This window comes from Lonchura striata, chromosome 4 (genome assembly GCF_046129695.1).
Source record: "Lonchura striata isolate bLonStr1 chromosome 4, bLonStr1.mat, whole genome shotgun sequence".
Lineage (NCBI taxonomy): Eukaryota > Metazoa > Chordata > Aves > Passeriformes > Estrildidae > Lonchura > Lonchura striata.
This window is the reverse complement of record NC_134606.1, coordinates 53,829,323-53,854,184: the sequence shown is the minus strand read 5'-3', so window position 1 is coordinate 53,854,184 and position 24,862 is coordinate 53,829,323. Positions and strand designations below refer to the sequence as shown.

General features: G+C 39.0%; 1 pseudogene; it reads right to left on the bottom strand.

The window, feature by feature from the left end:
- LOC110481211 (leucine zipper protein 2-like) overlaps positions 1 to 22,552 on the bottom strand; it is a 41,230-nt pseudogene extending 18,678 nt beyond the window's left edge.
- Positions 22,553 to 24,862: the final 2,310 nt, after the last annotated feature.

Here is a 24,862-nt window from a genome sequence, read left to right as displayed (position 1 = left end):
TGGCAAGGTGCAATAACCTTAAGAGAAATTATATATGCAAAAAACCCAGACTAAAGCAATGTGAGTAAATCAGATTCACATGCAATAACTTTTTTTAAAACTAAAAGAAAAATAAAGGGAATGCTTATATGCGTGCAGGTACTTCTACATTGAGGAATTTGCCAAAAATAGGACCTTTTTTTCCTTGAAATAAGGAAACAGAATCAGTAGTAATAGGTTGTTCATTTCAAAACAGGCCTTTGGCAATTCCTGGCTTAGTGTAGACATGGAGTTCATGTAAATGAAATCAGTTTTATATACGTTATAGATGCATATATCTATAGAGTTATATCATAGGCACGCCTAGATTATTTTATTAGTCTAAAACTTGAGTTTGCAACTTGCTTTCTAATATATTTGAGCTGCTTCTTGTGAAGTCACAAAAATAAATTGGGATGACAGTACTTCAGGAACACTCACCATATAAGCATAATATATATTCTGCACTCATATATATTCTTGTGTATATATATAATATACCAGAACCTCAGTACAAAATACTTTGATGCAATTTTTTTGGGTACATAGATTTAGAACAGAGAAGAATCTTCCTTACCTCTTCTGCGTGCATACCACAAAGCTTGTTTACTGACAAGAGCTTGTTTTTGAGGCTTTTGTTCTGAGAGTAGGACAAAAAAAGCCAAAATAATTTATTAGTAAAAGCCAAAATAATTTATTAGTAAGTGTTACAAAGTATTAAGAGACCCTTTAACTATTTGATCAATACTGGCTTTATTTTTAATATGGATAACATCTTCATTTCACCAACAAAGATATAAATAAACAAGAGAGGTTAATCAAGGCACAGTATCCTCTTACAGAATTCTTAAAGGCATTTGCATTACAATTTGCTTCAGCAGGAACAGGACTGCCCATACGACCTTCCCAGAACACTGGCAACTGAAAGCAACTTAGATTTAATACACTGAGGTGCAGCACATTAGGGCAGAAAAAAAACCTTGCTTGGTATCAACTCCATAGCTCAGTATCATTTTCTGTAAATCATTTTAACATCTGAGTAAAAGGGCCAAGGTCTCATCACTTGACCTTAATGATCAAAATCAAGGGGTGTTTCTGCTAAATTTTATAATTTAAAACTGCAAATAATAAAACCAGTATGAAGTTAGTTATATGAAAGTATTCTGCCAACTCAATATGGTTTTTCATGTAGGAGTTGTAAGTGTTTTTCTTCTCATTTTCAGGGAAAATAGCAAACCCTGACAAAATTAATTCTTCATAGTAATTATTTCTCCATTCCTCACTCGTATTATCCCATAACTGACAGTCAAAGGTGAAGATTTCTCTGCAGTGTGAACATCTTTTAAAACTGGTCCAAACTGTAAGTATTCAATAAGCAGATCTACAACTGCTGAACATAACACCCTTAACATGAAAAAAAAAAAAAGAGTACAAAACCCAACTATTCCTGCGTTAATGAACTGTAAATATACAAACAGAAACAGAACCCACCACATTTCAGTATGTTTCTTAGTGAACAGAAATAGCTTTCCTGTACATTGTGTACAAGAACAAGCTGTCATTAGAGCAAAAAACATAATTCAATCCAGTTCAAATATGGGTTGGCATCCCACTGAAACACTGGAAGCTTTAATTTCAGAATAGGAAGCTTTGAGTTTCTCTTGAAAAAAAAAATACCAACAACTTTTTTTTAAAAGCAAATGCAAAGAAACTAAAATTTTATTTGAAAACTCATTTTCATGATTCCAAAATAAGGAGGAGATCTGACACAATTTCACATTTCACTGCAGAAACAATAATTTTTTCCCTGCTGTTTGACATGGATGCCCATAGTTGTCTGATTCAGAATTCAGAAAGGAATTAGGATGTTATTTTGAATGAGACAATCCAACAATCCGGTTCTATCTTTGAAAACATGATTTGCAAAGAGCTGGATATTGTTCTAGTAAGTGTCATAGTCAATTACCTATTTTAGTTCTTTGTTTGAAAATTTATATTGAAACTCGCCAAAGAGAAACAGCCTATTGTACTAACCACTATAAAAATATTGAATTAGACAATTGGCTCTGAAAAAATGGAACTGTATAGCAGATACAAGATGAAAAAGGTAAACAAAATGAAAATCAAAGACATGAAGCACACCTGACTCATCTATTGCTCACCAGGGGTACATGCTCTACTTGTGAACACAAAGTGAATGTGTTTTACACACATCTTAATGGTTTGACATAAAGATCAGCATCACCTTTTGGGATGATGCTAAAACAGATGTGCCAAAGGCACTGTTTCATTAGGGACTTGCACTTAATTAACCCAGGATAGCAAGTCATCTGATGTTCCCTCCCTGCACAGCCCCTCAAAATATCCTAGGCTAGCTCAGAGGTAAGCAGGCTGTGAAGGGGAGGAATATCAGCAGATGGCAAAGATTTCCAAAAGAGGCTCTTACCCCAATATATGTTGGTTCAGCTCTCTTTATTCTGTGGTGTCCAAGTGGAGAGTGGGGCAAAGAGGACAAACAGGAAATGTCAGGGGTCTATATAGACTTTGGACAGGGTGGGCTTCCCTGGCTCTCTGCCAACCCCATTGGAGCAGGAAGGAGGGGTCCAGGGTTATCTTGATCAGAGTCACAGGGTCCCGGGGAAGGGGAAATAGAGTGCCCATGGGCTCACTGTAACACCTCCCCCTTATTTGTTAAACAATGTTACAGGAATTCACTGGACTCTGTTCAACCCTGAGTATGGGTTTCCCACCACATACAGGTGGTGGCATAGTCAGGCCTCCTCAGGTTAGCCAGCTCTGTGTGCTTGACTTCTGAGGTAGAATGTATGAGACCCTTGATAGCTTTGAAAAACAAGTGACGCAGAATCCCGAACGCCAAGGTTACAAGGAACAAAATAACAAGGAGTAACAAAATTGAACTAACAATAGATGTCCACAACCCCTGAATCCCCAGTCCTTAAACAGTTATGTAAACCAATCCTCAGATTCTTGCTTCACTTGTCCAATCAGGCTGTTCATGCTTCAAAGGGCCGCATGGATGTTTGGAGCTTTTGAAGTCAGGTCCATGCAACAAAGTCCTTAGAATTCCTTGCATTCATGTCCATGCAGTAACAAAAGGAAATCTATTGCAGCATGATTTTGCAGCGTGGCCTGTCTGGTAATTTCCTCGTCTTCTAGGAGGGAGCTGATGGCGGCAGATGTTAAGTTTGCCTGTTTGACTACCCAGCACTCTAGGTGACCCAATTCACCTAGAGCTTTGGCTGCTGCGACCCATGGAAGAAACAGGGACACAGCAACTCTTTTTGACTTGGCCGAATGAAAAATTTCTGAGTTACAATTTGGGTCCAGATTGTCTGCACTCCTCTTTTGAATTTTGTTTGCTGATTTGTTTTTGTGCATCCATTCACCAGTCAGAGTTTGGTTGGGTGTCAATACGGACAGCCTCCCGATTGTACATGGCCCTCCTAAAAGCCGGGACAGAATTCCTGCCCATGCTCTATCCCCACAAATTAAAAAGAAATGGGTTGTCTGCCCTGATATGGCTCGTGTTCTGACACCACCTCCTTACAGTGAACTCCCCATGGTGTTGTTTTATAACATGGTATTCATCAGTGTTAGAAGGTTTTGGGAGCACAGCGAAGTGTACACAGTAAGCTGCAGGAGAGGAACCCAATAGCTCTAACTCTTGGGGTTCCTGAGCCATCCTGGACAAACCCCGCTGAAGAGAGCCTGACAGAGGAATGGTTGAACGACAAGGGACATGATACTGTAAAATTAATCCAAATAGGGAGGGCTACATGACTGCTGCAAAGTTCGCATGGCCCTGAAGAGTAGATGGTGTGCAGAAAGCAGGATATTGAAACTGCTTGGTATGTAGAAGTAGATAGAGAAGAACAAAGAAGTGCTAAGCTGTTCTAACTGCAAGGCCAGCTGGACAGGCATGTATCTTTCACAAAGATAGTTTTAAGATAATAGTACAAGTCACATAGCAACCAATCATGAGCTTGGCTTTTGCAATATGTATGAGCTAATTAACGAACATATATAAACTGTGTAATCTGTCACAATAAACTGAGACTTGATGATCATGATATCATGAGTCTTGTCTCCCGCGGCATCCCTCCAACAACTGGCGCCCGAAAGCAGGGACCTGATCCGAGCCTAAGGCGAGAGAGGTGCTGCGTTGGAGTTCGGGTCCTGCAGCTGGAAGGACGGCGAAAATAAAGAGAAGAGGCGAAACGCTCTGCTCCGCGCCCTGAGTGACCGTAGAAGCGGGCTCAGCCGATACGTGCTGCCGAAGCCTGAAGGAGCCAGCAACGGTACCGACGTAATCATGGAAAGGCAAGCAGCATATGATTTATTTAGTGCTTCTCTTAGAAAAAGGCAGATTAGGGGGATTGACTTAGATAAGGATCTCCCTTCGCTATTGCATCATGCTGAGTCTTACGGCTTTTTCGTTAACCCCCATAGTGTTCATAAACTTTCAGAATGGAGAAGATATGCTATGAGTGAGCACAAGAGGCCATCTGATCCAATTAACAGAATTTATTTAATTCATTTAATAGAGTATATGAGAGCAAAGCAAAAAGCAGCGCTGCGGCGACAGAGGGGAGCAACCGCTCCGCCAAGCTGCCGCGCCTGTGATCTCCTAGTTCGCTCTTTTTATCTTCTTCCTTAGTTCACTCGTTTCTTCTGCGCAGTCGCATTCTGTTGCTAGGTGGTCGTTTTCTGCCTTCTGGTGGTCGTGGGATGAAGGCTGGTTGTCTTCCTCACAGGTGTCCTTTGATCTAAGGATTCTCACAGTCTCAAATGCGTGTTATCAGTTAAGCAATGCAAAGCCTATTGCCTACTACCGCTGTAAAAGCTTAGGAATGCGTGTTATCAGCAATTCACAGCCTGTTGCCTATTACCGCTGTAAAATAAAAAAAAAAAAAAAACAAAAAAAAAACTTCCTTGAAACAAATTACTATCTGCAGCTGCATCGTGAGATAAGTGGAAGATCATTTGTTCACTGTGGTATGCTCGCTTACCTTGGTTTGCATAAGAATGTACTGGTGTGTCTTTGAAATGCTTATTTGCTTACAAGGTGATAAGGAGGTTGAGATTAGAGTCCTGGGTGTGTGTATCTGGTCTGCTTGCTGTATCTCAAAAGAAGAGACTTAGAAGCTATCACAACGACCAGACTCAGACTACATCTGGAGAGTCACGCCTGCAAGGAGAAGCGGGGGGATAAAAGGAAGGTTGGGACAGAACATTTTTGCGCGCCGTTGGTGGAGCAGGAGACTCCCCGGCCGCCCAGCGCTGTGCTTTGCCTGCCTTACTCGCTTGCTATTTTAAATAAAATTGCTTTATTGAATTAAGACACTTCAAATTGTCGTGTCACAATTTATAACAATTTGGTGCCGTGACTCGGATGGAGAAGTAGATCAGTCGCTACGGGACGATCGGGAGGCGCCCCGCCCTTATGGCGGCCCGGCTGCCCCAGGCTTTCTGATCACTCTCCACCGACGAACCTAAATTGAGTAACAGGCAAAGGAGAACCGGTTACCCCTGTAAACTTTGTGCACGAAGAACCAAGCGAAGACGCAGGACGCGTGAGTATAGGCCGGTTTCCCGCTCGGTTTGGGGTGGTTTTCCCGGAGTGCTGTGTGTGAGAGGTCTCGTAGAGACCAAGTGAGTGCGGACTCTGTATTAGTGCGTTTTCCATTCCCCGTGAGGGGCTGGGCCGCGAACCAGGGGAGCACGTGTGTGAGAAATTGAGTGCACTCCGGAAGATGGGACAGAGGAAAAGCAAGCCCTCTGGTCCCATGGGAGAGGGGACCCATGCTAAGCTTCCCCAGATTCCCAGGGATAGCCCCTTGGGTTTGATGATAATTAATTGGGATGCTTTCCCATCTAGAAAAGGGAAAGACAAAGTTAAAATGATACATTATTGTATGGAAGTGTGGGGGGGAAACAAATTAGGGGAGACCATTTGTATTGGCCGGTATTCGGGTCCTTTGAGGATTGGATTTGTCAGGCTCTAAATATATATGTTAACTCAAAGGAAGCCTTTGATTCAGAAGAGAGCGAATATGCTTCCCTGTGGACAGTTGGGGAGACAAGGACAAAACTATTTGCCTTATCAGCCAGGGAAAAGAACAAGAAAAACAAGGAGAAAAATAATATGCCCCCCTACGTTCCTCCTCCATATATTCCTTCACTCCCACCCCCTGCTAGTCAAAATATATATCCCCATCTGCCTGCGGACCCGGTTGGCCCTGGGGTCCCCACAGCTCCTTCAGACTCTGATGATGAGGCAGAGAGTGGAGGAACAAGTGAAAACAATCGTAGGGTAACTAGAAGTCAGACTAGGAAAAAGGAACAGGAATTGGGGATGTTTCCCCTAAGAGAACAAAGCATTGATATGATCCCGAATCCCCAAGCGGGACAGGAAGGTCAGCCACCCCAAATAGCAGGGGTTGCCTATGTAACTGTGCCTTTAGACTCTGGGCAAGTCAGGGACTTTAAGAAGGAAATGGGACATTTGTTGGACGATCCTCTAGGAGTGGCAGAATGGTTGGACCAATTTTTGGGGCCCAATGTGTACACATGGGAGGAGTTACAGTCAATACTAAGGATTTTGTTCACGGCAAACTAGAGGATTAGAGGAGCTCTTGAAGGAAGCGCAGAAGGTTTTTGTGAGAAGGGAGGAGGATTATGGCTGCCGTTGTGCGGGAAGGGCCTAACCCTAATTCCCGTGCAAAGAATGTAGAACAAAGGGAGAATCGGGAGCAGAGTTATATTTCTAGGGAAGGAAAAGGAAGAAGTAGTGAAATTGTCTGCTTCTACTGTGGAAAGAAGGGACATATGAAGAGGGGATGCAGACAACGGATAGCGGATGAGAAGGCCTTTAAGGAAGATTAGGGGTGTCAAGGGCTCTATTTGTTGGGGAAGAAACATCATAAGGAGCCCTTGGTAAAGCTTAAAGTGGGACCCCAACAACAAGAGATGGAATTTTTAGTGGATACCGGGGCTGAAAGATCCACGGTGCAAGCCTTGCCGCTTGGATGTAAAAAGTCATCTGACACTGTACATGTAATTGGGGCAAAAGGAGAGCCCTTTGAGGTATCTGTTATCAAGGATGTGATGGTAGAAACTGATTCCAAATTTGGTATAGGTTCTTTACTACTGGTACCTGAAGCAGATTACAATTTATTAGGGAGAGATCTGATAATAGAATTGGGTATTAATTTAGAAGTTGTAAATAAAGAATTACAGATAAAGCTCTGCCCTTTAAGGGTGGAGGATGAAAAGAAAATTAATCCTGAGGTGTGGTATACCCCAGAAACGGTGGGGAAATTGCAGATTAAGCCTTTCTCAGTGGAAATAAGTAATCCTGGCAAACCCGTAAGAATAAAACAATACCCTATCCCTAGGGAGGAAAAATTAGGACTAAAACCTTAAATAGATAGGTTATTGGAAAAAGGGCTTTTAGAGCCCTGTATGTCTCCCTTCAATACTCCCATCCTGCCTGTAAAAAAAGTCAGATGGGTCCTACAGATTGGTGCATGATTTAAGAGAAATAAATAAGAGGACTTTGGCCCGGTTTCCAGTAGTTGCAAATCCATATACTTTGTTGAGCCGTCTGGGACCTGAAAATCGATGGTATAGTGTTATTGATCTAAAGGATGCCTTTTGGGCATGCCCCCTGGATGAGAAAAGTAGGGATTATTTTGCATTTGAATGGAAGGAAGGGAATTAGCTCACAGGCCTTTTGCCAAAATACAAATAGACTTCACTGAATTGCCTAAAGTGGGTAGATATAAATATTTGTTAGTAATAGTAGATCATCTCACCCATTTTGTAGAAGCTTATCCCACTACTCGGACTACTGCTCAGACAGTGGTCAGAATATTATTAGAAGAAATAATCCCTAGATATGGGATAGTAGAAACAATAGATTCTGATAGGGGACCCCACTTTGTGTCCAAAATAACTGAGGATATCTCACATGCTCTGGGAATTAAGTGGGAATACCATACCCCATGGCATCCCCAAAGTTCGGGAAGAGTGGAAAGAATGAATGGGGAACTAAAAAAGCAATTAACCAAATTAATAATAGAAACAAAATTGACATGGGTCAAGTGTCTCCCTTTAGCCCTATTGTACATAAGAACAAGACCCAGAGCAGATGTTGGGATTTCCTTTTTTGAAATGCTATACGGGATGCCATATGATTTGGAGGAACCCCGAGACCACCCCCGGTTGAAGGACTATAAAATAACCTCATATATTATTGCCTTAATGAAACGCCGCAATGAACTTTGGGAAAGAGGAATCATTACGCAAAGACCCCCTTTAGATTTAAAAATACATAAAATACATCCAGGAGACTATGTGTTAATAAAATCCTGGAAAGAATCTACACTAACCCCACAATGGGAAGGTCCTTATCTTGTGTTACTCACTACAGAAACTGCAATTCAGACTGCAGAAAGAGGATGGACACATGCCAGTCGAGTAAAAGGACCAGTTAACAACACTGTGTGGCAAGTAACCAGTCCTCCCGGGAACCTGAAATTGAAGTTACAGAGAAACTAATGGACTCTTATCAGATTGAATACACATCAGACTTATATTACTTAGATAGTGGACTAATTAGTAATTCAAGTGTTAGAGTAAAGTGTAAAAATCAAAATTGTAATTGCTATCCTTTTGTATGCTATATCTGTAAGGTGTGTGGGGAACGGTGGTGGTCACATTGCAACAGAGGGTATCCTCCATGAGGAACTTGCAATTCCTGTTGGAACGTACAAAGAGAGATTACAGCTTGGGTACTGACCTGTAAAGTGACTAGAGGGGAAATCCGATTGAAATCTAAAGAGTGGTGGGAAATTTTCTCAAAGGGCATTCACCCAGACTATTACTGCTACCATACAAACGAGCCGAGCCCATTTGTGGCAGAGATCATAGAAGGCCTTTGTAGGAAAGACCTAAAAGGGGTCAGTTGTACCGCACCGGAGGTAAAAGATAGAATTGGCATTCTTATTGCATGCGGCAAGGCACTAGAGGGCATAAATCCCCTCCTGAAGAATACTCTTGCTGTCGAGAAGATGGTACACCCTGTGGCTCGAAGCACCCGAGTCAACGGGCGAGGCAGAGGAGTAAACAGCTGTGGAGGAAGGAGCCCTCAGGAGGGAATACGCAAGCAATATTTGCAGAACTACCCCGGGACTGGGAGTAACAAAGGCAGAAATAGTTTTTGGGCTCAAGGGTATTTTGGTGATAACCAGCTAATAGAGGGAAAGAAGTCACAAGGGTATAATTGTTGCAGTGTGAGAAACCAGACCCCACATGCCATTTGCTTACTGCTTGTGATTTTCCTTTGTATATCTTGTAATACTGCGTAAGTAACAACTCATGAATCTTTCAAGTGGACTTTAGGAAGATGGGAGGATTCACGAGTTATAAGGAGCAATACTACAGCTGGAGCTCCCACTTTCCAGTTACCTGTGGCATCCTTAGGTACTCGTTGGGGTTCCCATTGGGTTTCATCGTTTTATATGTGTCCTGCTTCGAATCCTGGTAAAGGGTATTACAATAGTCCTGGACAATATTACTGTGCATATTGGGGTTGTGAAACAATAGCTGGTACATGGGACCCCCCCCTCCTGATCCATACATTAAGGTGGTCTGGAAGCCAGATGGTTGTATTCATCCCGGCTACTGGACAGGTCATAAACCTCCAGAAAATATTTGCAGGAATATACAAATTACTGCATTAAGGCCAGAGGATAGTATATGGTTAATTGGAAAAACTTGGGGCGTTCGTTTATATTCGGCTGATTTTGGCAATTTTGGTAGCTTAATATTTATAAAGAAGGAAATTGTGCCCCCTGATCCTGAACCTGTAGGGCCAAACCCAGTGTTATTAGAAAAGGAGGTTGTTTTAGCCAACCAAACAAAAGAAAGGGATCAGACCCAGAATAAAATTCAGAATGAAAACACTTCAGGAGACGAACAGGAAAAAACCCAGGAGGGTAATATACTCTGGAAGGTTATGAAAGCAAGTTATGGTGTCCTAAATAGAACCAACCCAAAACTGACGGAAGACTGTTGGCTGTGCTATAATTTAAGACCCCCATTTTATGAAGCCATAGGGGTCACTGCAAAGCCCAGAAGAGTGAATGGAACTAATCCGAATCAGTGTTTGTGGAAAAAGGGTAAAGAGACAACACCGGGGCTTACCTTGGCTCAGGTAACAGGGAAAGGGAGATGCATAGGAAAAATCCCCACACAAAGAGAATACCTTTGTGGAGTAATAGAAACAGGTGGAAAGAAACCGGCTGACTGGCTATTGCCAGCAGCTAACACTAAGTGTGTATGTAACACTCTGGGTGTCACACCGTGCATCTCACTGAAACTGTTTAATCCAAGCCAAGACTACTGCATCCAGGTAACGATTATGCCCAGAATTACCTACCATACAAGTGACTACATATATGAACAACAAACTGTGCCAGAACACCATCTAATGAAAAGGGAACCCCTCACTGCCTTAACTATTGCAACTCTCCTTACCATCGGGGGAATAGGAGCTGGAACTGGGGTGGCATCCCTAGTAAATCAACAAAAGGAATTTAAAGCATTAAGAATTTCAGTAGATGAAGATCTGAGTAAAATTGAGCAGGCCATCGATGGATTGGTAAAATCATTAAGATCCCTATCTGAGGTAGTGTTGCAGAACAGAAGGGGTTTAGACTTGCTATTATTACAACAAGGGGGATTGTGTGTAGCCCTGAAGGAGGAATGCTGTGCATACGCTGATCATACTGGAGTTGTTACAGACACCATGGCAGAATTAAGGAGAAGATTAGAGCAGAGAAAGAGGGAAAGAGAGGCACAGCAAAGTTGGTATGAATCATGGTTCAATCAATCTCCTTGGTTAACTACCTTGTTATCCAACCTTGCAGGACCTCTGATTCTGATAATATTGGGACTGACCTTTGGGCCATGCATCTTCAATAAGGCAATAAAAATAGTGAAGGGACGCTTAGAGGCAGCACATTTAATGCTCATTAGGGCAAAATATGAACCCATACACGATGTAGATGAGACCCTAATACTAAGTCACCAAGAGTTACAAAGATTCAGTGAACAAAATAAAGATGAACAAGAAAAAGGGGGGAATTGAGATAAGTGGAAGATCATTTGTTCACTGTGGTATGCTCGCTTACCTTGGTTTGCATAAGAATGTACTGGTGTGTCTTTGAAATGCTTATTTGCTTACAAGGTGATAAGGAGGTTGAGATTAGAGTCCTGGGTGTGTATATCTGGTCTGCTTGCTGTATCTCAAAAGAAGAGACTTAGAAGCTATCACAACGACCAGACTCAGACTACATCTGGAGAGTCACGCCTGCAAGGAGAAGCGGGGGGATAAAAGGAAGGTTGGGACAGAACATTTTTGCGCGCCGTTGGTGGAGCAGGAGACTCCCCGGCCGCCCAGCGCTGTGCTTTGCCTGCCTTACTCGCTTGCTATTTTAAATAAAATTGCTTTATTGAATTAAGACACTTCAAATTGTCGTGTCACAATTTATAACACATCGAACAAAAAGGTCACCCTTCTCTTACAGATATAGGGATAAGTTGTGGGAATTAGTGTTAGATGAGGATAAACCGGGCAAGAAAATGAGTAAACTTTCGAGAGTGGTTGATAACGAATTGTTAATGTGTCAGGCAGAAAAGAGGGCGGTGGAAGTGATACGGACAGCTCTGGAGAAAAATAAGGAATGTAAACCCTCGCTTCTCTCCAGTGAGCCAAACCCTCCGGTTCTCACAAATTTTCCCATTCCCATCTCTGCTTCTGAAATGCCTGTACCTCCCATAGACACTAGTAGCATTGAGGTGCTAGAAATTGAGATCCAAATTGCTTTATGGCAACGGGACTGGGATCCCAAATTCACTTTTTGTGAACGGGAATCAGGTAGAATGGAGCAGGCGCGGGGCCAGACAGAGCGGGGCCGGCCAGCACCGAGCCAGAGGCGAGCCCGGGGCGGAGTGGACATCAGCCGAGAGACGGAAGGCTCCTTGTTGCCGAGCAACAGCGCAAGGGGGGAGAGGGGCGTTCCTGGGGGCTCAGCCGCGCTGGAGCCGGAGCAGGCGGGGCGCGGCCGTGGCGGGGGTGTCTTCTCCCATCCACAAGGTGACACAACAAGGACGGGAGCGAGGCGGCGCCGCCCCTCATCTCCCTGCAGCACCCAGCAATGGCGGCGGAGATGGCGGCACAGTCCTGTTTGCCATGGCAGCGACAACGCCGAGAGCAGCAGCGCCACCGATGGCGGGATCGCAAGACTACAGCAAAAATTTCAACAGCATCTTCCCAATTTCTTACAAGAGTCAGAAGACGTAATGAAAAAGTACAGCAGGACCGAGTGTTTTCCAAGATACCAAGAAGGATGAACATTATGTGAATCAATGTTATTTCAAATATGATATGAATAAAAATCACTGTATAAAGATAGAAATGTTAGTAATGATTTAATTACCAAAAATGTCTCTGCAAACAAAGAGTTGAGAAAATGTCATCTGATGGAATTTTAGTATTGAGTTTGTAATCTCTGTCTTTGGGTTTTTATAGATAAAAATATAAGTAATAGTGATTTTTAAGTTTTATAGATAATACGATAAATAGTGATTGTTAAGTTTTTGTAAGTAATGATAAGTAGTGATTGTTACTAATGTTATATGAGTGCTTTAAAAGGATTGTCTTAAACTATTTTAAACATTTCTTGTTAATAGGTTAATCATAAAATGTGAGTTATCTGATTTTTGTGATAAGAATTATTATTAAGATATTAAGGTGTTGTTATAGTATTTACAGTCAGTTTTCATATGTTTTATTGTCTCTTTAGGTGATTGATTACAAGATGTTTTTTCAGGATCCTGTGTTTTTGATTTTTTAACTACTCATGTGTTTTCTTTATCCAATCTTTTATGCAGCTGCAATTCAACTTCCTTTAAAAATTCATTGTCCAAATTTTAATTCAAAATTTCAGACTTCAAATTTTCAGATTTCTGAAGAAAGGGTTTGTTGTATTTAGAGAATTTTTGTCTTGAAAGAGATTTTAAACAGGTTCAATTATTTAATAGTTTGATAAATTTTTAATAATAAGGTTTTTTACTTATAACTGTTATTTCTAAGACTTTTGTTTTGTAATGTGTTAAAACATATCCTCCAATTAGAGTTTGAGCTCTGGCCAAGCTCTGGCTCTACATGGATGGTGTGATTGACCCAGGTGTTTTCTGCATCAAAAAGTATTCAAGTCCTTTTGGCTTGACAATTTGACCATATAGGGCAGCTGAGCCTCGAAAGGAGTTTTAGAGAAACATGATCCGGACATGTTTTATCCAAATCTCTGTTGTTTTAAGGTTTATCAGCTGCTGCAGACTCTGGGATGACAATTTGATAGTGTAGCACTTGGTAACTGTGATTTTATATGTAATATTAATTGTGTATTATCTGATTGATTTTTATTTGTTGTTAGTTTCTTTACTATATGCATTGTTTTGTTCTTGATGTTTTTTCATGTTTATTATAAAGATGTTGATATTTCCATTTCTTCATGCAAATTTTAAGAAACAGAATTGAGAGAGGACCTTCCAGTCCCTGTGGGGAGTGTTGAGTTTGTTTGTGTTTTAGCAGGTGCAGAATCTGGATAGATTTCATTGAAGAATGTTAAACTTATCAATTTCAAGAGAACACTAATCTCTCCACAAGTAAATCAGAGGATGCACAGCAAAAGTGGATTGTGCAAAGATTTGTGTTTCACCCACAGAAGATTGTAGACTTTGGGTTTTTTCATAAGTGTGTTTTTAATTATGTTATAGACTTTTTTACTAAGTTTTAATGAGTTTTAGTAATGCCTGTGATTTTTCTGTTCATTTTGCCATTGCTTTTCAATGGCAAAAGAAAAAGAGGGACAATCAATTAGATAATCAAAAGCATAACATTAAGTTTATCATAAATATAGTTTGTATTAAGAATTAAGTTTGTTCCTTTCATGTTAAACAGAGCAATCAAGAACATGAGAAATATGAAGTGGGGTGCACTTCTGTAATACTAACCTCATTTTTCACCCCACGAGTTGCTTCAGTGCAAGCTCTCACACAATTGAAAATCCTAGCCTACTGGACAAAAAAGTAAATTAGTATTCCATCTAAAATGTTAAGTGAGCTTGCCACAAATATAGGTAGTATCTGTCATGCAGTTCTGCAAAACAGAGCAGCTGCCACTAATTTACTTCTTCTAGCCCAAGGTCATAGTTGTGAAGAATTTGAAGGAATGTGCTGTATGAACTTATCTGATCACTCTACATGTATTCATAAGCAAATACGAAAATTAACCGAGCTAACTCAACAATTAAACGTGGAAGACAGATTGAGTCCAGAAGGCTGGCTGAAAGGATTAGAGATCAGACCATAGTTAAGAGACATTATCAAATACAGCATAATAGTTCTAAGCATAATTGTGATGCTTTTGCTTGTTTTGCCCTGTGTGTTTACTTGCTTGCAAGGCTTAATGCAGCAGCTTTTGCAAAAAATGCTGAATGCACACCTTCTTGTACAAAAGGAAAACGGGGGAGATGAAGAGAGCCTGACAGGAATGGTTGAACGACAAGGGACATGATACTGTAAAATTAATCCAAATAGGGAGGGCTACGTGACTGCTGCAAAGTTCGCATGGCCCTGAAGAGTAGATGGTGTGCAGAAAGCAGGATATTGAAACTGCTTGGTATGTAGAAGTAGATAGAGAAGAACAAAGAAATGCTAAGCTGTTCTAACTGCAAGGCCAGCTGGACAGGCATGTATCTTTCACAAAGATAGTTTTAAGATAATAGTACAAGTCACATAGCAACCAATCATGAGCTTGGCTTTTGCAATATGTATGAGCTAATTAACGAACATATATAAACTGTGTAATCTGTCACAATAAACTGAGACTTGATGATCATGATATCATGAGTCTTGTCTCCCGCGGCATCCCTCCAACACCCCGCAACCACTCCTCTAAGGACTTCAGGATCACCCCAACTTGCTTTTGATCCTTATGTGGTCGAGGGGTGTATGCCTCTGGGATTTTGTTGGACCTATGTTTGTTCAGGCCTGCTGGAAATTCTCCAGCTTGCCATGGAATTCCCACCAGAAAGGTGGACATAGGTTCTTTTGCTGCTGCAGTGGACAAGTAAATGTTTTCCTGCTGTAATGTCTGTGCCAGGGTCACCCAGATATTTTGACGTGGCTCAGGGACGATCCATGCAGCTGCCCGATTGTTCAGCATTAGCAGGATGGCAACTTGGATGAGGTTCATCACAGGGTTGAGTGGGAGGCAGGTTTTCTCTAAAAGGGAAAAACAAACATTTTAAGAACATATTAAAGTTTCTGTTTCTGCCGGAAGGAATTCACGCTTGGGAACATTTTTCTTCTTCTATCTGGGGGCGTCTTCTCTTTGCAGCATCTGCTACTTGCTTTTGTCTGTTTGTCTGACTTGGATTTCTGGGGACAAAAGGTTTCACCCACTTCTGGGGAATCCACTGAAGGCCTGAGGGAGTAGCTACACACGCATAGCCATGACCCCGGGTTACAAGTTCATAGGGACCCTTGGTTTCCCAAGTTTCTGGATCCCTAATCAAGACCAGGGGATGCTGAGACAATTTGAACTGCTTGCCACTGCTAAAGTGATGTACAACAGGTGGACTCATGTTTTCAAATGAGCAGTTCAGAAAATTGATGGTAAACATGGCTTTACAGAGTCTCTCTCGTGGAGACATCCATGGAGCTGAACTGTTTTGTTTTTTCAATACCTGTTTGAGCGTCTGGTATGCACGCTCGACTACAGCTTGACCTGTGGGGGAGTGGGTGATGCCAGTTTTATGTTCCACTCCCCACTGTTAGAGAAATTTCAGAAACTCCTTAGATATATATGCTGGGCCATTATCTGTTTTGATTGTTTTTGGAACCCCCAATACTGAAAATGCTTGCACTAGGTGTTGTTTGACATGTGCAGCCCTTTGTCCTATATGAGCAGAGGCATACACTGCACCTGAGAATGTGTCCACGCTTACATGAACGCATTCAAGGCGACCAAAATTCTGAATGTGTGTGATGTCTGTCTGCCATACCTCACAGCTGCTAAGGCCTCTGGGGTTTACCCCCATGCCCAACGATGGCACGGCCTGGAGCTGGCAATTAGGACAGTTGGTCACAATGGCTCGAGCCTGACTCCGTGTTATCTGGAACTGTTGAATCAAACCTGGCACATTCTGATGGTAGTGCTGGTGGCTCAGCTTTGCCTATTGGAAGACATTGGGGAGATGTGCTTTTTTGACTGGAGTAGCAAGGGACTCTGCTTTGTGATTCCCCTCTGCAATCTCACCTGGCAACTCAGTGTGTAACCTCACATGCATCACAAAGAATGGATGCTCTCAGTGAGAGATTAAATAAATCAGCCTTGAGAGCAACCTGAAGAGATGTTCATTTTCTATTTCTTTGAGTACGGCCTGCTCCGCCCTGGACACTACTCCTGCTATATAAGCAGAGTCTGTCACCAATCTGATTGGCTCAGAAAACTTCTCAAAAGCTCTCACCACTGCAGCCAGTTCAGCCACCTGGGGGGATCCCTCCACGCTGAAGGACTTAAAATTTTTTCCTGCATTTTTTTTCCTGCAAAAAGCAAGATTCAGACTGCTTGATACCAACATTTCCTCTAAATCTATTTTCATAAATTAGATGATAAACTCTTCAGTTCAAGTTACTGAATTTATGTCAGCATGTCACACTTTACATGTCAGAATCTCAGCCATGAGTCCACAGAGATTTTAATCCCCTCTTTGAAAGTTTTTCCATATTGTACAAAACAAAAAAATAATTGAAGACAATTAGTCTAAAGAATACCCACAAAAATCTGTGGATTAATTTTTCACCTTTTTTTAATTCAACCAAATTATCTATTTCAATAGGTACATTTCAATACATACAAGATTTTTTACTTGAAATTAATCATTAATAGCTTTGGACAAGAAAGCAAATTTGACTGCCAGTAGATTTCACATTAATACTTCTTTGGAAAAGAAGGGATATAAAAATGAAATTTATCCAGTCCAATTATATCAAATTGAATATTGATCTGTCAGTCATAGGCAGACAATCCAAGTAATGAATCTAGCCAGGAAATTTCCTAACTTTCATGCTTATATTCTTTTCAGAACTATTGTAAAGATCTGGGTCTAGGTCATAGCAAGTGTACTTCTCATGAACATTTCTTAACAGCTGACTATGCATATTATTTAAAAGTGGTACATTTTTATCTGCAAAGTATATTTCAAGATTTCTGAAGGCAGCTGAATTTCAGGGAAGCAATCTTTTAATGAACTTACTGCTCAAAAGCTGCATGTCTCATTACCCATAATTATTCCTCAAAGTCCAAAACTTGATGATAAAGCTGTGTCATTCCAAATTTCCAACAGTTCAGGATTTAAATAGAAACATTTACAGGCTTATATTCCTGGCAAATATGAGTAACTATCAGATACAATACGGGCACAATTTCCCACAAACCATATTATATGTTTAAAGTGAGCTGCTCACTCTGTAACAGGCCATCTACAAAGAAGAAAATTTTTAAAGAATCTCTTTTTATACATATTCTATTTTATTCTACATTTTTGCAAGCGTCTTACTTCTACTGGTACTTCTGCATTTCCAAACTTCTAGGTTTCTTTGTCAGTAACAGAAATTGCTTGAAATAAGAGCATATCTGTTTACATGCCAATCCTTTAAGATTAAATTAACACAACCCACTTGATGTTACAGCTGGAAGTCTGACAGATACTTTGTGTTATTTGCAGGAAGTACTTAAAGCCTTCTAAAGCGCAGATGATTTTGAGACACCTAATCCTTTGTGCTCTACCTGGCACATTTTTTTCCTCAATACCACAGACAATTTTTTGTGTTAATTTTTTCCCCAAAGCCTTGAATAGGCTAAAAATTGCCTTTCTGTACAATGTCCTCTCCTCACACACTACATGACACCTGCTGCATTCAGCTGGGAGGCTGCTGCCATATATTTGTATCTCCAAATGGCAAAGCTGAATGGCACTAGGGCATGTGCTGAAAGAGCAAAACTAAATAGGAAATTATTTTTACAGTCACAAAAGAGCCTAAGATTGCAAAATTCACAATTTGGCAATATAAAATGAGGGTGAATGCAATATTTGAAAGAACAAGAGCAGCTATGAAGGAAACATTTTCATTATCTGTTTCTATACAGCTGTATGCAGATTCTTGTTTCAAAACCTACACACCAATTGCTATCAATTATTTAAATATATAGCACATCCAAATTTATGAGATTTTTAAAAGCAATATTTAGTCAATGTTTGGAGGCAGGACCTAAATAACATAATATCTTCTCAAAATCAAATAATTTAAATTCAGTCAAATTTCCAAAAAACTGAGAGAAGTGGTTACTTTCAAGGAACTAATAAACATGGTATAAAAATTTAATAGAAAGCCATTAGATAGGTATAGCTTTTGGTTCCTCTTCCACAGAGTAGCTGATATTTAGTGCCAAAAGGAAGATTCCTTTCAAAGTATATTTTCTAAAATTTGCTATAAATACAGTAAATACTAGAGAAGTCTACTGACCTACATAAGCAAATCATTAACAGTCAGACAGTTTGAATATGTGTATTCAGTAGGAGAAAAGATTTTTTAATGAGTGCTCAATAGGATGAGACTGATTCGATTTACTAGAGTTTAAAGGCTCAATTGCAAAGCATCCAATGAAAACAGATGAGACTAGAAAGCAAGGCACTTTTGACTGTCAATAAAGGCAACTGAGAGCATGACCTAAATAACATGAGCAACTGAAAGAGACATTTCCTGTTGCTGTGGTTTGGGAATAATACTCCTCAATCCAGCACCGCAGTGAGACTCTCACAAACCAGCTTGCTCGCTCACCTCCTTCCCATTCCAGGACTGGATTTGGGGATTGGAGGCACAAAGGTGAAAGTTAGATAAGAACAATTTACTAGAAATAGCAATAAGGTAAGAAAATTAACAATAACAGCAACAATATTAATAACAAAAGGTGTAAGAAAAACTAATTATATGTCAAGTAAAACAGTACCAGACAATTTCAGTCACCATGCTCTTCCCTCTCAAACAGACCCAGAAACGAGAGAGTCTCCTCTTCCTGATCCAGGCAAGTGATGCAAGATGGGATCAAATAACATTATGGTTCAGCCATGCCCCCTTCCTGACTACTGTAAAAAATTAATCCAAAACTAGGATACATTTATGACTTAAAAACCAATGTACACATTTTTCAGATTGACCATATATAGCTACAATCTCATAGACCAAAGAAATCAGGGATTCCTGTTTATATGACAGCTTTAAAGAGATCAAGTTTTCATACACATAGACTCAGAATAGTTTAGAAAAGCAAAATAATTGAACAAAGCAGATAAAGACATGAAGCCTGGTTGGCAAGAGAACAAGGCATCATATGAATAAAATATTTTCAAGTGCAACATCCTTTGCAAAAATGAAGGAATGGAAAGAGAAACTGCATCCTGATTTAGGCAAATTGTGTGGAAGGAAAGGGATAAGGGGGAAAAGAAATATAATGCTGCTCAAATATTTCATATTTCTATTCAAAGACCAAATTTCAAAATAAATTCAGTTTAATACCAATAATCATTATTTAAAACATGTTTTATATTTTATTTGGAATTTTGAAATCAATCTGGGATTGATATTCATGGCACACAAAGCTTAAAAAAATGTTTTAGGAGTTTGAGGTTTTTTTCAATTTTATTAAGAATCTCAGTTCCAATATTGCATTTCCGTTTTCCTCCTCTTGCTGTTTATTTCTAAAGTAAGCAATAACAATAAGAACAAAGTTTCACAGTGTGTCAATAACCGACAGAACTTCCTTTCTGAAAAAGCAGCTAAAGTTACGGAAGTGTGCTATCAAACTAAGCACCACTAGCATGGAGTCAACCACTGCATTCAATGAAACACTATTTCTATATGCACACAGTCATTTTTGTCTGCATTTCTTTTCAGAGAATTTCACTGGTGCGTTTTTTGCTTTCTACAATAAGGTGCTTTACATATGAAGCCAAACCACACTCTCTTCCAATATGAAATCTGAATTGAGATGACAATCAAATGTTCCTCTTACCTTGTTTTGGAGGTCTCATATAATTTTGCTCTTCCTTTCCATTTCAGTCCTCAAAAACTTAATCTACAATTTTAAAGAAATGTTGAGTCCGAGTTGTTGAGATGTAATAGTAAACACTAATTATTTTTTGATGCTTTTAAACATTTTGGAAAAGAACCAACTTCCAAATCAAAATCTTTGCTTACACATCAAATTGGTACAGACCACAGTCAAGTATTTGATAAATCTTAGCATTCAGCATATTTACTAGAAAGCTTATAATCAAAAGAAGAAAATTGCTGTATGTAAATAGGCTTACTTTTGTTTTGTACTAGTAGACATAGTGTTTATTTTTCACAAGCTAGTTCAATGTTATCTTCAAAGAACTAATATTTAAAACAATATTAACTGATTTTCTAACAAATATATTTTTCCCCCTCTAAGAACATATCTATCAGAGCACGTTTCTAACACAGTTATTTTATTTGAATGCTACAGTGTTGGTCCTAATTAGATAAAGACCTTGCTTCTAGTCAGACCCACCTGTGGAATTATGTTATATATGAAAGCATTCAAATATGGTCTTTAGATCCTGCTTAAGTCAATGACTTGACTTGGAAAGCAGAAATTCCAGTCACAATGCTTGAGACTGAATTTAATCAAACACAGTTTAAAAAATTATTCTTACAAAAGAGTTTTTTCAGGACTGAGCTTTAATCACAGTTTATGGAATACAATGGGAGGAAGGAGGACAAAATTATAAACTAGGATTAAAAGAACACATTTCTGTTACTTTGAAGGAAGATGCTTTTGGATTGTTCAATTAGCAAAATCCCTATTTACCCTATGTCCCATGCTGTTGATACAAAACTCTACACATGGTCAAGGGAAACTACAGTTGTTTTGACATTGCAACAGAAAAACAAAACTCCTGTAAGAAAACAGATTCAGATTTTAGAGACATTGACCCAAAGGTTATTGGTTGGGATGTCATGTACATAAAAAAATGAACACTGAATCTACATGATATGACAGCTGTTCTTATAATCATGTCCCCACTCAAGTAGACATGTCAGTAACTTAAAAAACATCACTGAAATGACAGCACTCTCACCTGTATCAAAGGCAAAGTCACAGAATTGCTATCATCACTTAAGACAGAAATGTAGGTAGGGGGTCCATGAAAATAGTGCCACCTGACATACATAAGTAGAATTTCTTTTACAAACTCTTCCAAAGTTCTGTCTAAGTGCTTTGACTGTGGAAATACTGATTTCACATCCACCTACTGAAAGAGAATGATGCTTTATTCAGCACATGCCTAGTAATGACATCCACAAATACGGAAATTTAGAACATGTATAGATAATAAATATGAAGATTTTGCACAACAAAAAGTAAAGGTCATAATCAAAATATTAGATCAAGATGAATGGGGAGAAGCACAATACAGCTATTTATTGTGGTCACTTTGTTTTTTCAGCTGTTCAAAGGAATTGACAGCTGAAATTAAATACTGAAAAAAATATACTGATCTCCATTAAAGAGTGCTCCCTTTCTCAGATCTATCTCTCAGGAATATTAATACTCCTTCAAGGCACTTCACTTCTACTTATGAATATATATGAAATAATTAAAGAGAAGTGATACCAAAATTATTATCTCTACATAGCTCGGATCTTTTAGGGAAGAGACATTTAAGACAGTCCAGTACTATAAATTTATCCAGTAATATATGTTAGTTAAATTTTGTTAATTATTATTTACATACACATGCATCTTATATCACTGATATGGACACCTTACATAGAGCAAGCATACCATTTTAGCTTAGCTGAAAAAAACCCAAAAATTAAAATTAACAAATTAAAAAATTAAGAATATTTTTACATTGCTTCATTTTTCAAAAATAATAGAAGAATTATTTAGGAACTGATTAATTTTTGCCTTTAAATTATAACAGTATTTTAAGGGTCTTCTACTAAATCTCTAACACATGAAGAACCACTTAGTCACAAAGTATAGGTATGGAGAGTTACATAGGAGGGATTTATATGACTTGTTTACTAGAGCCATTAAAGGGATAACTTTATCTATCCATTTAAGTGTACCCATATGTATAGCTTCATGTTCTAAGGCAGATCAGTCTGTATTGGACCATTTGCATGATGCTTTCACTAAGTCTCAAGGACAGACAATTTTCCACAAGAGATGTAAAAATAATCCTTTCAGTCATCAAATCCTGAGAGTACAATAAGCAAGAATTGACGTTTATACCCAGCTCTAAATTACCAGTGAAAAACCAATACTCACCTCTTTCCACATGTTGTTTGTCTTTTATTGCTCTCTCGCTGCAATTATGACAGTACATAATGAAAATATATTGTCTTAAGGCTGAACTTTTCAGTACTAAGCAAGGACACTGCTTTCATACCCTGGAGAGAGTCATCCAAGATACTCAGAGTTTTGTGTGTTTCAGAGCTCATTATGTTTATTAAAGACAACAGTTTCCATCCAGTGGCCTTTACTCACAGCAGTTGGTGACCTTGGAATCTTTAAATTAAATTTTCCCCCATCAAAATAGAGAATGCTTTAGCAGATGATAGTGACCCAATTCTAAGAGTCAGGCAATCGTAGTTATCCCTGACAGGATGGCAAAATCCCAATATAACATAATTACTGCACAGCTAGGGCTCAGCTGCAATGATATTTGCTTACCTCCAAACTCCTTGGATCTTGCTGAGGACTAAAATGAGCAGTTAAGGTTTGACTGAAATTCATTCATTAACACGTGACTATTTTGGCCATATCTGGGAACCCTAACATACTCAGTGTTCATTTTCCTTGTCTACTTTTCAAGATAGAGTGTAAAAATTGACTTCAAAATATAGTGTAAAAATTTACTTCAGAGGAAACTGTCTAGGGTATTATGTAAAACATAGAAAATATTCTTTCCTTTGGGCAAAAAGTGTTCTACAGAGTGCTAAATACTTCGAAAAGCAAAGCTAAATAGATTTCACCTATTAGTCTTTCTAAGAAGAATGTAACTTTTAAGCTGCAAGTTATAGATTGATTAGTAAATGAAACTTCCATCAGAGGAACATTTAAGACTTTATGAATAGTCATAAAAGCTTTTACTAGAACAAACAAATATTTTTTAAGGGAAAAGAACTTCAGAACTTTTTATTAAAATCTTCAAGTATGGGGATAATACTGAATCAAATTCCCCACATTCTGTTAACCTTTTATTGCATAACCCTTTATTTACATAACCTTTTATTACTAGAAAACCTTTTATTTGTATAAAATAAAAGAAAACCTTTTATTTGCATAAACTTTTATTACTAGAAAAAACCTACTGATTTAAAAATACCCGTATTGTTTATGGTTCCTTTAAATAAGTAATATATAGTGTTACTTAATTCTCATTTCTCATAATGAACACTGAAATAAAAAGGAAATTACACAGAAAAATTTTCTCCTTTATTTTGACAGACAGTACTCTAACTGAACTGCCAAATAATCCATTAGCATATCTTCTTTAAAATTGCTAGCATGAGATAAAATACCAACAGAATAAAATAGAAAAGGTAGATTAAACTCTATTTAGCCAAACTATTTTTGAGTATTTCCATATTTCTTTTTCTCCCTCATCCAGAACCAGCCAGCTCTTTATATAAACTTTATCTGCAGTTAATGGGAAATAAGTTTTCAAACTTGCTAAAAATGTAACTATTTCTTAACATGCAAACATTAGCATGAAGCACAGCCAAGCAAAGAGTAGGTCTCCCAAAAGCTCTAAAAGCCTTTTAACCTAATGAAGACATATGGAATCAATACTTACTCTATTTATTCAAATTCATTGAAAAACCTCAAACAATCAAAACAAGACACTTTCAAGTTACATGTGCCACTTGCTCTGTGCCTTTTTGTTAACAAAAGTGAAAATCAGTCCATGATCTCCAACTCTGCTTCTGGAAGAAGTGGCTCCACTTCACATTTAGAGATAATAGCTTGACTTTATTAATATTTTTTAAGTATTTTTCACTGCATGACAACTTAATACAATTAGGTATTTGCTGCTAAATACAGAACAAAGAACTTTTTCAACCTTCAATGATTGTTAAAGAGGACATCAGGATATATAAAATCTTACATATTTTATATGCATATTGTACACCTAAACCCAGTATGGTCCTTCTGAAATGTTTTTAGATATAAAAAAATCTACAGTTCTAGTGTGAGACCATCTCTAGAGAAGCTCCTTCGTAACCAAAGTCTTTCTGGAAGACTGTATTTGACCTTGAAGTTTTCAATGTAGAACAAATCTAAGATTTAAACCATCCTTACAATTTTTCTAGCGTTTCTCTGCACATTTTATTATCCCAGACACAACTGTTGAAACAATAGGCATGAATGTATCTGAGATCTGGCATAAGTTTTCTAGAAAAGGCCTGTCCCAAGACAAACTGCTGCTGCTCTTTGTTAGTGCTAGAGATGCAAGAAACAACCCAGAAAGACAACGCTCACTGCTGTTAAGATCCCTCAGTGTGATCACTGCTCTGGAGTACAGGAATGCCTTTCCATGTCCTTTTATGTTCCACATGCCTCAGCTGCTGCTTCCATCCTCAGGAG